At 45.2% G+C, this 12,757-nt stretch overlaps 1 protein-coding gene across 2 annotated transcripts in view; it reads right to left on the bottom strand.

Moving 5' to 3' along the window:
- LOC134929234 (lactosylceramide alpha-2,3-sialyltransferase-like) overlaps window positions 1-12,757 on the bottom strand; it is a 140,611-nt gene that overhangs the window by 80,845 nt on the left and 47,009 nt on the right. The gene's annotated exons all lie outside the window — the stretch shown is intronic.

Genomic DNA, 12,757 nt, shown 5'->3' on the forward strand with positions numbered 1-12,757 from the left:
TTAGGTTATTATGCATTATATAAAAAGGTGCACAAGGGTTCTGCATCGCCATGTGCAGGGAAGAAACATATTGCAGCAATGTTACAGAGGGGTGGTCTTCAGATTGCCGGCTGTTGGGATCCCGGCGCACAGTATACCAGCGCCGGCATACAGACAACTTTTCTCTCTCTTGGGGGTCCACGACCCCCCTGGAGGGAAAATAAATAGCATGGCGAGCGCAGACAGCCTGCAAGGGGCTCACTTGCGCTCACCCAGCTGTATGTATGCCAGCGGTCGGGATCCCGGACACAACTTTACAGATATACATAACTAACATTGTAGCAACAAGGACGGAGAGTGTGCCCCATTTGTAAAGGCCCGTACACACTGCTCGATATATCGGCCGTTCTCTTGAACGGCCGATATATCGCGGGACCGTCGGCCAGTGTGTACGGCCGATACGTCTGTGAACTCCGTCGTTCACAGACGTATCGCGTCGGCCGCGCAGCACAGCCGACGGCCAATATATCTACCGATATATTGGCGCGTCGCTGTGTGTGTACGGGGCGGTCGTCCGACCGCCCGTACACATGCTGCGGCGGCCGGCGGTGATTGACAGGTGAACTGGGCGGGCTCACGCCCGCCCGCCCAGTTCATGACGTCAGTCCCCCGACGGATCGGGCAGTGTGTATGCACAGCACACAGCCCGATCCGTACATAGATATATCTGCAGATCAATTGATCTGCATATATATCTACTAGTGTGTACCCACCTTAAGAACTAATTAACATTTCTCTTATGTGTATAGGCTGTTCAAGTATTGCCCTAAAGGTAGACATTTCAATCAGTCTATAGGTTGCAGAATGTGGCCAGTAACCCTACCCCTAACCCAGCCCTCCCACAGCCTAACCATAGCTGTCCCTCCTGCAGCCTAGCCCTCTCCCTACTACCTATCTGCAATACTCACCATCTGTCAGCAGTGTAAGTATCGGGATTCCCTTATCACATGATAATATTTATCAGAAGGTGAGGACAAGATGACTGATACGTATGTCCTCTAGTGTATAGGCCAAATGCTGAAATTAGATGTTTTATGAAATGGCTAGCTAAAAATACAAATCTGTATATTATATATTTCTGGGTGTAGTAGGACTCGTCGGCTGTCGGGATCCCGGCATCGGGATTCTGACTGCCGGAATGCCAGCATCGGGGTGAGCACGAAAAGAGCCCCTTGCGGGCTCGCCACACCGCGCTATTTATTCTCCCTCCAGGGGTGTCGTGGATACCCCAAGAGGGAGAATAGCTGTCGGTAACCTGGCGCTGTATATCAAGTGCTTCCCTATATTTCTGTACAGAACACTTCTAATAACATACAAGCCAATCGCGGACCTGCACCAGCATGCAACTCGTCCAATATAACTTCCACATATACATAAGCTTCACACTTAAATTAAATACTAATTTATTTCTATATTACCAGTTATTTATATAGTGCACACATATTCCAGAGCTGTACAGAGAGTATTCAGCCATTCACATCAGTCCCTGCCCCAGTGGAGCTTACAATCTATATTCCCTACCACATGTACACACAGACACATTCACGCTAGGGTTAATTTGTGTTGGGAGCCAATTAACCTACCAGTATAGTTTTGGATTGTGGGAGGAAACCGGAGTACCCGGAGGAAACCCACGCAAGTACAGGGAGAACATACAAACTCCACACAGTTAGGGCCATGGTGGGAAATGAACCCATGACCTCAGTGCTGCGAGGCAGTAATGCTAACCACTACACCGTCCGCACTGCCGTAACCTGAGGTTATAAAAGCCGATGATTTCTGTAGCTGCTCCAGTGCATGGCGGCCATACAGGAGGAGCCCATGTTCCCCACATAATGCTCCCTTTATCACTACAACAACGACACACACATAACAGCAGATTGTAAATTCAGAAGACTAATTACTATTTGCATGCATACAGCCATGTTATTAGAACAATTAGAGCCAACATAAACTAGCCTGAACTCAGTATAAGCCGCACCTTATGTGTAGCTGTGTCTGAGGGTCATTACCTGTGATACAGCAGATGTGCTTCCCAGTGATATGACATGACAGAGAGCAGTGCCCCAATCATATTCTGCAGCATCGCTTCTACCTCCATCCCTCCCTGTGAGTCTACATTGTGTGCTTCCTATAGAGGTGTGGCAGTATTACACAGCCCCAATCACTATTATCACAGTGCACTTCAGCAAATGTGTGTGTGGCAGTTCACACATAATAACAATGACTAACTATTCCAGTTCTGCAACGGATTCTTTTCTAATCACATATTATGGTTCTCTCTCATAATGATCTCTGAAATCATTCACTAAACTACATTCCAGAGTGGGCATCTTAATAATGACAATCATTTTAAGGGTATCCAGTCTCCAGGTCGGCCACTATTGGTCAACATGCATTAGGTCGACATGGTCTCTAGGTCGACATGAGTTTTTCACGATATTTGTTATTCCATTTTTTTTTACTTTTTCATACTTTACGATCCACGTAGACTACAATTGGGAACGGTGATCTGTGCAGAGCGCAGCGGTAGCGGAGTGAGGCACCTTGCCCGAAGCATGGCGAGCGAAGAAATCCACGCGAGGGGACACTGTGCACTCATTGGGGTTGCTAGTCACTCTACGAAGAAAACAACACAATTTCTCTCTCAAAAACCTCATGTCGACCTTTTGCCATGTCGACCTATTTTGGGTGTCGACTTAGTTACTGTTGACCAATAGTGGTCGACCTAGACACTGTCGACCCTATGAACCACACCCCATTTTAAGGAACCCAAATATACAATTCAATGTGGAACCTCTATCCCGTCCAAGCACATGCTAATGTGTTTACTTTGATACCTGAAGCCAACTCTCCGTGTCCTCACCCTGAGCATACCTTCAGCGCCTCCGCCTGACACATCTCAGATGTCACAGCAAGGTGCTCTGCCTCTCACCTGCTTCTCCTCTCAGGTGTCAGCCTCACCTGCTGCTGCACACTTGGGAAATTCCCCATCACGCCCAACAAGACTCTCCAATTTACATCTGTCTACGCTCACCCTACTCTGATCCCTTCTTGTGCCCCTCATACCTAAACTACCCACTCCCAATGTCCCCTCACACTTACCTTACTCCCACCTGTACTACTGACACTAATGAACCTGCACACCCACCTTCCCATCGCCCACACTAGTACACCCTAGAAATGGTCCCAATGTCCAGTATGAGCTATACTCACGGCTTCTCTCAGTACACCTGTACACGCTTCCAAATAGAGTGTAAGCTCTGTGTTTGCTTTTAGGTGTGTATATATTTTGCAGAATATATATAGCTCTGTTTAATTTAACTCCTGTTTGTCCGCTGCCCATTCCGTCAATGATAAGAATAATAACAAGTCTACATTGTGCAATTACAATATATTTGCAAGACCTGCCTAGGATGAAAAAGACTATGTAAGAAGTTTGTTTCATGCAGAGGAACTGTATGTATGACACTACAATCTGCTCCAGAAGCACAGCACCATTATTAGGTGTGAGACTGTCCCATACACTAACATCACTCACCCCCCGATATATTCTCTGCTGATGGGCATCTTGCTCCTTCCATTATATAGTCCTCTCAGTCTGTGTCTTCCTGCTGCTGCCATTCCCCTCCTCACATCATGTCACTGCTCCTGGTACATGCTGCTCTGTCCTTGCTAACACATCACTCCACTCCTATTATATAGTGGGAGGAACAGGGTTCTAAACTGCACAGGTTATATAACTCCCAGTCTGTGGCATTCTGCTGTCACCACTCCCCTCCTCACATCATGTCCCTGTCACATAGAAACATAGAATTTGATGGCAGATAAGAACCACTTGGCCCATCTAGTCTGCCCCTTTTTTATTCTTTAGGTAATCTCAACCCTTTTTGAAACTTAATTCTTTGTTAATTCTTTGTAAGGATATTCATATGCCTATCCCAAACATGTTTAAATTGCTCTTCAGTCTTAGTCTCTACCACCTCTGATGGGAGACTATTCCACTTATCCACTACCCTTTCTGTGAAGTAATTTTTCCTTTAATTTCCCCTGAACCTGCCTCCCTCCAGTTTCAGTGTATGTCCTCAAGTTCTAATACTTCTCTTCCTTTGAAGAATGTTTCCATCCTGGACTTTGTTAAAACCTTTGGTATATTTGAAAGTTTCTATCATGTCCTCCCTTTCCCTTCTCTGCTCCAAAACTATACATGTTAAGATCTTTCAGCCTTTCTGGGTAAGTTTTGTGATGTAGGCCATGCACCATTTTAGTTGCCCTTCTTTGTACACTCTCTAATGTATTTATATCCTTCTGGAGATATGGTCTCCAGAACTGGACACAGTATTCCAGATGAGGCCGTACCAATGACCTATACAGTGGCATTATCACTTCTTTTTTCCTGCTACTCATTCCTCTCCCTATGCAACCAAGGGTATCCGTTTAGATGGTCGACCATGTTATGGTCGACAGTCATTAGGTTGACCACTATTGGTCGACATTGACATGGTCGACATGGACGCATGTTCGACACATGAAAATGGTCGCCATGAGTTTTTCAATTTTTTTTCTTTTGTGGAACCTTGCCATACTTTACGATCCACGTGGACTAAGATTGGGAACGGTAACATTGCCCAAAGCATGGCGAGCAAAGCGAGCCATGCGAGGGGATGTGGTGCACTAATTGGGGTTCCCCATCACTTTACGCAAAAAAGACATGTGTGTCAGATAGTATTGTATGGTACCAGCTTGCACTGGTCAAGGATGTGATGCTGATAGATTAAATAATCAGTTAGTCCCCCGTCGTGACACTCATGTGGGCAATGCTAACACCGCCACTCTGCGGCGGTTCTCGTGTCTGCGGCTGGGCTATATCACACTGGAGGCATGTAACTTTGTCCAGCTGAGCGGTGGCACGGTGGCACGCTCGAGGCGTGTGGTATAGCAGGGAGCGCTCGGCCGCGTACCGTGGCTTCCGGGTTGGGAGCGCATCAGAAGCCGGAAGCTCCGCCCAACCCGGAAGGCGCGGTACGCGGCCGAGCGCTCCCTGCTATACCACACGCCTCGAGCATGCCACCGCTCAGTTGGACAAAGTTACATGCCTCCAGTGTGATATAGCCCAGCCACAGACACGAGAACCGCCACAGAGTGGGAGGGTAAGCATTGCCCATATGAGTGTCACGACGGGGGACTAACTGATTATTTAATCTATCAGCATCACATCCTTGACCAGTGCAAGCTGGTACCACACAATACTATCTGAGGAAAGCTGTTATACACTAACGGACTGTGCCATCAATACGTATTAAGGGACGTTTGGTTCTTCGGCATAATCAATCCTTAACCAAATACCAACACTATTAATAAAAACTCCCTGGAGGGAGAAAACAGTTCTATCGATTAAGACTGTGTTTAAGGACTGTGTCTTGTTATAACTAACCATTAAATCTATTGGCATGCATGCAAAATACTAATTGCTTAAAGTCCAATTGGCCATAGCGGGGATATATGCATATTTTCACTTTGCGATTTCCATTGTGATGTTCTTTTAATATTGGTAATGTCTATTTAGTCTGTTTTTAAGAAATAAAAGATTCTTTTTATTAAACCAGCAGCCTAATTAACCATATATTCTAATCATATGTGCGCTCACACGTATAATTATAAATGTAGTTTCATCTACCTTATATTTATGAATGTCCTTGCAACTTAACTGTGGCCCCATCCCTTCTTCTGTAGTAAATACTGAGCAAAAATAATTATTTAGGTGATCTGCTATTGCCTTGTCTCCCTCCACCAAATTCTCACTCTGTCTTAAGACTTATTATTCCTTCATTTGATTTTCTCCTTTCATTTATATACTTAAAAAAAGTTTTGCCCCCTTTATCTACTGACTGGGCCATTTTCTCCTCAGCTTCTGCCTTTGCACGTCTGATCACTTTCTTAGCATCCTTCCGTCTGTCAAGATACACCTCTTTGTCATTATTATTTTGAGTCTGTTTGTATTCCCTTAAAGCCTTTTTTTTTTTTTTTTTGCTTTCACACTAGTTGCTACTTCTTTTGTGAACCACACTGGCTTCCTTTTCCTGGTGCTTTTCCTAACCCTTTTGATACAAAGATCAGTTGCCCTTAGTATTGCACTTTTCAGTTTTTCCCACCTCTCCTGCACTCCTTCCAAGTTCCTCCAGTCCGCCAATGAATCACTTAAACATCGCCCCATTTTTGCAAAGTCAGCATTTCTAAAATCCAACACCTTTGTTTTTGTGTGACAGGAGTTGGGTCCTGTCTATACTAAACCATACTGCTTGATGATCACTGGATCCCAGGTGCTCACCCACATATATGTCGGATATCCTGTCACTATTTGTAAGAATTAAATCTAATATTGAGTCTTTGCGAGTGGGCTCCCTCACCAATTGCTTGAGAGATGCTCCCTGTAAGGAATTTAGAAATTTGCCACTTTTAGCTGATCTTGCAAAGGACCCCTCCCTATTTACATCAGGTAAATTAAAGTCTCCCATGATTATGCCTTCTCCCTTTAAAGACATTTTAGAGATGTCCAACAATAGGTTCCTGTCCAAATCCTGCCCCTGGCCTGGTGGTCTATAGATCAACCCAATGCGATGTAGCCCTGTCCTAATTAACACATTACTCCTCTCCTGATATACTCTGTGCTGCTGGGGGACCCTGCTCCACCACTATATAACTCCCATTCTGTGGCTTTCTGCTGTCACCACTCCCCTCCTCACATCATGTCCCTGTCACATGTAGCCCTGCCCTTACTAACACATTACTCCTCTCCTGATATACTTTGTGCTGCTGGGGACCCTGCTCCTTCCACTATGTAACTCTCAGTCCGTGGCTTCCTGCTGCCTCCATTCCCCTCCTCACATCATGTCACTGCCCGTCACATGCACTGACACAGTGAGCTAATCACCAGGCAGGACACGATTAAGGTGCGATGCGCTTTAGCACAGAACAATGGCTGCCTATATTGCGTGCAGAGGGTATTTTAAGTTTCCTTTTACATTTACAGACTGCACACTATTTGACTATTGTTTGAGGACCGATGCATATAGAACTGCTATAGTACTATCCAGAACAGTCTATTAGGAGAGGATGACGACGCCACATACATACAACTGCAGCCTCCGTGAACCAATGACAATATGAAGACACTTGCCTTAGCGAATATTAAGGTGGTCCTGGTAGTGGAGTCATGAACAGTAGTAGTAGACACACATTCAGGCACTTTAGATCAGGGGGATTCCAGCTGCTGTTTCTAATTCAGAAGAGGCTCAGTTATTATTTCTTATTTATAAGACGCCACAAGGGTTCTTGAGTGCCGGACGGGGGAATAGAACCGACAGGTAGTTACAGGAGCACATACTTATGCGAACAAGGCAACTGTGTCACAAGTATACATAATTACAGTGCACCATTTACAGCCTGGTCACTGTGGGCAGTAATATACAGTACCGGCCATTGCTGAGTATAACAGTGATGACTGTACAATGACATCCGGTCACTGTGGGCAGTAATATACAGTACCGGCCATTGCTGGATATAACAGTGATGACTGTACAATGACATCCGGTCACTGTGGGCAGTAATATACAGTACCGGCCATTGCTGAGTATAACACAGTGATGACTGTACAATGACATCCGGTCACTGTGGGCAGTAATATACATTACCGGCCATTGCTGAGTATAACAGTGATGACTGTACAATGACATCCGGTCACTGTGAGCAGTAATATACAGTACCGGCCATTGCTGGGTATAACAGTGATGACTGTACAATGACATCCGGTCACTGTGGGCAGTAATATACAGTACTGGCCATTGCTGGATACAACAGTGATGACTGTACAATGACATCCGGTCACTGTGGGCAGTAATATACAGTACTGGCCATTGCCGAGTATAACAGTGATGACTGTACAATGACATCCGGTCACTGTGAGCAGTAATATACAGTACCGGCCATTGCTGGGTATAACAGTGATGACTGTACAATGACATCCGGTCACTGTGGGCAGTAATATACAGTACTGGCCATTGCTGGATATAACAGTGCTGACTGTACAATGACATCCGGTCACTGTGGGCAGTAATATACAGTATCGGCCATTGCTGGACAGAACAGTGATGACTGTACAATGACATCCGGTCACTGTGGGCAGTAATATACAGTACCGGCCATTGCTGGACAGAACAGTGATGACTGTACAATGACATCCGGTCACTGTGGGCAGTAATATACAGTACGGCCATTACTGGATACAACAGTGATGACTGTACAATGACATCCGGTCACTGTGAGCAGAAATATACAGTACTGGCCATTACTGGATACAACAGCGATGACTGTACAATGACATCCGGTCACTGTGGGCAGTAATATACAGTACCGGCCATTGCTGGGTATAACAGTGATGACTGTACAATGACATCCGGTCACTGTGGGCAGTAATATACAGTACGGCCATTGCTGGGTATAACAGTGATGACTGTACAATGACATCCGGTCACTGTGGGTAGTAATATACAGTACCGGCCATTGCAGGGTATAACAGTGATGACTGTACAATGACATCCGGTCACTGTGGGCAGTAATATACAGTACCGGCCATTGCTGGACAGAACAGTGATGACTGTACAATGACATCCGGTCACTGTGGGCAGTAATATACAGTACGGCCATTGCTGGATATAACAGTGATGACTGTACAATGACATCTGGTCACTGTGGGCAGTAATATACAGTACCGGCCATTGCCGAGTATAACAGTGATGACTGTACAATGACATCCGGTCACTGTGGGCAGTAATATACAGTACTGGCCATTGCCGAGTATAACAGTGCTGACTGTACAATGACATCCGGTCACTGTGGGCAGTAATATACAGTACCGGCCATTGCTGGATATAACAGTGATGATTGTACAATGACATCCGGTCACTGTGGGCAGTAATATACAGTACCGGCCATTGCTGGACAGAACAGTGATGACTGTACAATGACATCCGGTCACTGTGGGCAGTAATATACAGTACCGACCATTGCTGGATATAACAGTGATGACTGTACAATGACATCCGGTCACTGTGGGCAGTAATATACAGCCATTGCCGAGTATAACAGTGATGACTGTACAATGACATCCGGTCACTGTGGGCAGTAATATACAGTACCGGCCATTGCTAGATATAACAGTGATGACTGTACAATGACATCCGGTCACTGTGGGCAGTAATATACAGTACCGGCCATTGCTGGATATAACAGTGATGACTGTACAATGACATCCGGTCACTGTGGGCAGTAATATACAGCCATTGCCGAGTATAACAGTGATGACTGTACAATGACATCCGGTCACTGTGGGCAGTAATATACAGTACCGGCCATTGCTAGATATAACAGTGATGACTGTACAATGACATCCGGTCACTGTGGGCAGTAATATACAGTACCGGCCATTGCTGGATATAACAGTGATGACTGTACAATGACATCCGGTCACTGTGGGCAGTAATATACAGCCATTGCCGAGTATAACAGTGATGACTGTACAATGACATCCGGTCACTGTGGGCAGTAATATACAGTACCGGCCATTGCTGGATATAACAGTGATGACTGTACAATGACATCCGGTCACTGTGGGCAGTAATATACAGTACCGGCCATTGCTGGATATAACAGTGATGACTGTACAATGACATCCGGTCACTGTGAGCAGTAATATACAGTACTGGCCATTGCTGAGTATAACAGTGATGACTGTACAATGACATCCGGTCACTGTGGGCAGTAATATACAGTACCGGCCATTGCTGGATATAACAGTGATGATTGTACAATGACATCCGGTCACTGTGAGCAGTAATATACAGTACTGGCCATTGCTGAGTATAACACAGTGATGACTGTACAATGACATCCGGTCACTGTGGGCAGTAATATACAGTACCGGCCATTGCTAGATATAACAGTGATGACTGTACAATGACATCCGGTCACTGTGGGCAGTAATATACAGTACCGGCCATTGCCGGGTATAACAGTGCTGACTGTACAATGACATCCGGTCACTGTGGGCAGTAATATACAGTACGGCCATTGCCGGGTATAACAGTGATGACTGTACAATGACATCCGGTCACTGTGAGCAGTAATATACAGTACGGCCATTGCTGGATAGAATAGTGATGACTGTACAATGACACCCGGTCACTGTGGGCAGTAATATACAGTACCGACCATTGCTGGATATAACAGAGATGACTGTACAATGACACCCAGCCACTGTGGGTAGTAATATACAGTACAGCCATTGCTAGATATTACAGTGATGATTGTACAATGACATCCGGTCACTGTGGGCAGTAATATACAGTACCGGCCATTGCTGGATATAACAGTGAAGACTGTACAATGACATCCGGTCACTGTGGGCAGCAATATACAATACCGGCCATTGCTGGATATAACAGTGATGACTGTACAATGACATCCGGTCACTGTGGGCAGTAATATACAGCCATTGCCGAGTATAACAGTGATGACTGTACAATGACATCCGGTCACTGTGGGCAGTAATATACAGTACCGGCCATTGCTAGATATAACAGTGATGACTGTACAATGACATCCGGTCACTGTGGGCAGTAATATACAGTACCGGCCATTGCTGGATATAACAGTGATGACTGTACAATGACATCCGGTCACTGTGGGCAGTAATATACAGCCATTGCCGAGTATAACAGTGATGACTGTACAATGACATCCGGTCACTGTGGGCAGTAATATACAGTACCGGCCATTGCTAGATATAACAGTGATGACTGTACAATGACATCCGGTCACTGTGGGCAGTAATATACAGTACCGGCCATTGCTGGATATAACAGTGATGACTGTACAATGACATCCGGTCACTGTGGGCAGTAATATACAGTACCGGCCATTGCTGGATATAACAGTGATGACTGTACAATGACATCCGGTCACTGTGGGCAGTAATATACAGTACCGGCCATTGCTGGATATAACAGTGATGATTGTACAATGACATCCGCTCACTGTGAGCAGTAATATACAGTACCGGCCATTGCTGAGTATAACAGTGATGACTGTACAATGACATCCGGTCACTGTGGGCAGTAATATACAGTACCGGCCATTGCTGAGTATAACAGTGATGACTGTACAATGACATCCGGTCACTGTGGGCAGTAATATACAGTACCGGCCATTGCTGGATATAACAGTGATGATTGTACAATGACATCCGGTCACTGTGAGCAGTAATATACAGTACTGGCCATTGCTGAGTATAACACAGTGATGACTGTACAATGACATCCGGTCACTGTGGGCAGTAATATACAGTACCGGCCATTGCTAGATATAACAGTGATGACTGTACAATGACATCCGGTCACTGTGGGCAGTAATATACAGTACCGGCCATTGCTGGATATAACAGTGATGATTGTACAATGACATCCGGTCACTGTGGGCAGTAGTATACAGTACCGGCCATTGCTGGGTATAACACCGTGATGACTGTACAATGACATCCGGTCACTGTGGGCAGTAATATACAGTACGGCCATTGCTGGATATAAGTGATGACTGTACAATGACACCCGGTCACTGTGGGCAGTAATATACAGTACCGGCCATTGCTGGATATAACAGTGATGACTGTACAATGACATCCAGTCACTGTGGGCAGTAATATACAGTACCGGCCATTGCTGGATATAACAGTGATGATTGTACAATGACATCCGGTCACTGTGGGCAGTAATATACAGTACCGGCCATTGCCGGGTATAACATTTGTTGCTGTGAGCAATGCTGGTCACCGCCTGTCATATGCTAGCATGCGGCATACTGTAAGGTATACATACATTCTTTGGAAGGATATTTATGTAAACACCAGCGCGGTCACAAACTCCCATCCATGTACATAGTCCGCTATGTGTTACCACAGCAAGCTAAAAAGGATTCCTTATAAAAACAAGCGGCAGTGTGAGCGGCAGGTGGATAACCACAGGTTAATGCTGTCACCTCATAGTGAGTCACGTGAGAGCTGACATCTGTCCATAAAGCAATTATGGCAAGTAAGCGTGCAAAGCCTTTCACGTAATGTGTGGGAGGACTGTTATCGCAGGCTTGTTACACTGGAAACGTATCTGGATCATGGAGAGACTGACGGACGTACAGATCACCTTGTCCTCACCTCCAGTGTGCACCGAAGGTATTGGCAAGCCTCAGCTGCAGACCTGCTCCCCTTGAGGGTTCAGGGAGATGCGTTTTAGTCCAAAAAGGACACAATGGGGTAAAAATTTACTAAGGTGGGATTTTTTTTTTTTTTAGAACTGGTGATGTTGCTCATAGTAACCAATCAGATTCTATCCTTTATCTTCTAGAAGCAGCTAGGTAAATGTTAAGTAAAATCTGATTGGTTGCTATGGGCAACACCACCAGTTCTAAAAAAACAACAAAAAAACAACACACATTAGTAAATTTACCCCAAAGTATTTTACAAATATTGCATATTTACACAGGGAATGTGTTCATGAAACATTTGTTGCCACAGCCACTCAAAGTTGCCACTTTTATTTATTCATAGAAAATAAGAAAAGAAAACAATGAAAGAAAAAACAAAACAAAATCCTTTTCTTTACCGATTGGATCC

This window comes from Pseudophryne corroboree, chromosome 1, assembly GCF_028390025.1.
Source record: "Pseudophryne corroboree isolate aPseCor3 chromosome 1, aPseCor3.hap2, whole genome shotgun sequence".
In the NCBI taxonomy this organism is placed as follows: Eukaryota; Metazoa; Chordata; class Amphibia; order Anura; family Myobatrachidae; genus Pseudophryne; species Pseudophryne corroboree.